The sequence below is a fragment of the Cyprinodon variegatus genome, unplaced genomic scaffold (genome assembly GCF_000732505.1).
Source record: "Cyprinodon variegatus isolate N-32 unplaced genomic scaffold, C_variegatus-1.0 Scaffold453, whole genome shotgun sequence".
Taxonomy (NCBI): domain Eukaryota; kingdom Metazoa; phylum Chordata; class Actinopteri; order Cyprinodontiformes; family Cyprinodontidae; genus Cyprinodon; species Cyprinodon variegatus.
The window spans coordinates 47,355-49,861 of record NW_015150906.1 but is presented as its reverse complement, the minus strand read 5'-3'; the positions used below and the strand labels follow the sequence as shown (position 1 = coordinate 49,861).

Below are 2,507 nucleotides of genomic sequence, written 5' to 3'. Positions count from 1 at the left end.
ATTAATATATATTGCATATCTTTACTCTGACCACACCCTTTAACTAAATTACAAGGTTGACCAGGAGGTGACGCTTCTCCTTAGGTCTTAATGTCCACAAATCATCACAGGATTTTATTGCATATATTATCCTATATATTATCCTTAAAGTCAAACAATCAGATGGAGTTTTGAGGTATTATGGGGTTTATTCATTCAAGAAATGATTACCCCTAATTGACATTCATTATTTAAAACCAACACTTCTTAAAGTGTTAGTTAAAGTGTTATTAAACAAGAAAAAAACTACTTCCATTGCACGTGGATTGTTAAAATATACACAAATGGAGTAGATTTTAAATCTGTAAACATTTGATGTCGGAACGCAAATGAATACATCTTAGAAAGATCTGAATTTCATAGCATGTTCCTTCTCCCTAACTGCCAGCAGGGAACCGTGTGATAAAAACAATCTCTTTATTGATGAAGTCAAATGAAAGAATAGCTCTGGGCAACACTTTAAATTAAGTGCAAATGTGTTTTTGAAAATAATGTAATAGATTAAGATTAACTACATAACTGCTAAAACTTTAATTAAAGCTGGAAAATTTTATTCTTTTCTACGTGTAGCACCTCGACATGGGCAGAAAAAGTGATGCGTGTAAGTAAGGTTTTCATCTGTAGGACAATCAAGCAGCATTCAGACTGGGTGGAGGAGACGTGTATTGAAGGACATCCATTGAATATAGGAGAAAAAAACTTGTAAAGTCACATTCTTTTTTAAAGGCAGGTGATAAAAGAAGCTACACCCACTAGTCATTTCAGATAGCTTAAGGTGTGTTGTTTTTTTGCTGCACATGTGATCGCATCAGTCTGCAGAGTATATCAAGAATGATCCGAAGAATTTGGGTGGTCTGTTTAAAGTGCAAAACATCGGAGGAAAATTGCATTTAATGCTTTTCTGCAGTCAGTGTTTGCTGGTTCTTCTTGGCTTTCCTCTAAGGACCCTTCTTGGGCTTTGAGCTCAGTAGCTGTACGCACTTTCTGACATGCAGAAGGAATGACCATCGGGGATGGTATAACACTGCTCATATAACATTTCACTTGTTTTTTGCACACAATGTGTTTAGTATAGTATTTATAGTTGAGTATAGTCATGGAGGGATGAGACTGGAGCCTGTGGAGGGATGGGTAAGTATTACTTTTAAAACCTTTGTAGATTTTGAAATAAAAACTGTAGCAAATCAAATGTTTGAAGGCTCATCCTGTAGGTGACTAAATATAGCTTTAAGCTAAGACTATGAGTAGCTAACCATATGTGTCTTACTTGACAATAGGTTTCCAATTATTAAAATCAGGATTGCATATTTAAAGCTCATAACCAAATTTGCATCTACTGAGCATGTTGGTTTTTTGTGTAAGTTTGAAAAATATGTAAAAAATAAAAGTACATTGTCTGGTGAAAACAACCCGATTTCCTTTGTGATTACAGTGTCATTTAACTCAGAATATGAAAAAGATATGTTCAGATTATCATTGCACACCAAAAGGCACAGGGCTAAAACTTACACCTCCAGGACAAGTGTAAAGAAACATTTACGGGGGTTTAAATTCTTGAGAAACTCGGTTTAATCTTAGAGCAATGTTGAAAACAGTATTTACAGACATATTTTTCTCTGTACTGAAGCTTAAAACATCTTTAAACATCCTATTTTATTTTACTTTTTTGTTTAACTGAGTTGATTTATCTTTAAACTAAATCCTTACTTTATCTTGTTCATATGTCTCATTCCATCATGTCAAATGTAAATAAGCCAAGTTTGTTTGTGAGCTGCAAGTAGCACCAGGAACTCCAATTTCTCATCCGAGGTGCTGAAGAAACCTAAATTTATATTCTAAATCAAATATTCATGGTTTAACATAAAACATGTAATCTAACATATAAAAAAAAAAAAAGCAGTGCGTCTATGTACATAATTTTAAAAAATGAATATGCTAAGAATTTGTAATTTTTTCCCATATCTATTGTTCATTAGTTTAATATGCAACAAAAGGAAAGAGCTCTGGGTTCTGTGTGAGAACTTTTAGAGAAAGAGAGGAGGAAATCAGGGTTAAGATTAATTTATAATAAAGTTATCTTTGATAAGAAAGCAAATACTAGAAATAAACTTTTAAATCTTGAACCGTTTACATGTTAAATCTTTCACAAAAACCTTTTTACACCTGATATCTCAGAAAAGCTAAACATCTATGGTTTTCTTACCTGGGTTGAGCATTATTCAGGAAAACTAAAGTTGGGCTGGGTTAACAGCTTATAAACCTGCCATTAGAGGAGGAGTTACACATCACATGGTTTCACAGAAACAAACATGCTTTGCTTTCAGTGAGGGAAAAATTAATTGCAAAGGCAATTCTTATATAACCACTGATTTAAGGGAAATTCTTTAGTGTGAAAATTATCAGTTTAAAGAGAAATATACTGAACTGTGTTGTTTATCTAAAAAAACAGCAATTTGTGGTGGTTTGGC

General features: G+C 33.2%; 1 protein-coding gene across 1 annotated transcript in view; it reads right to left on the bottom strand.

The window, feature by feature from the left end:
- Window positions 1–2,271, bottom strand: part of LOC107093941 — a 9,845-nt gene extending 7,574 nt beyond the window's left edge. Inside the window, exon 1 of the mRNA XM_015389300.1 lies at window positions 2,243–2,271. The gene's annotated coding sequence lies outside the window, so the exon portion shown is untranslated. The remainder of the gene's footprint in view (window positions 1–2,242) is intronic.
- Between the last annotated feature and the right edge of the window lie 236 nt (window positions 2,272–2,507).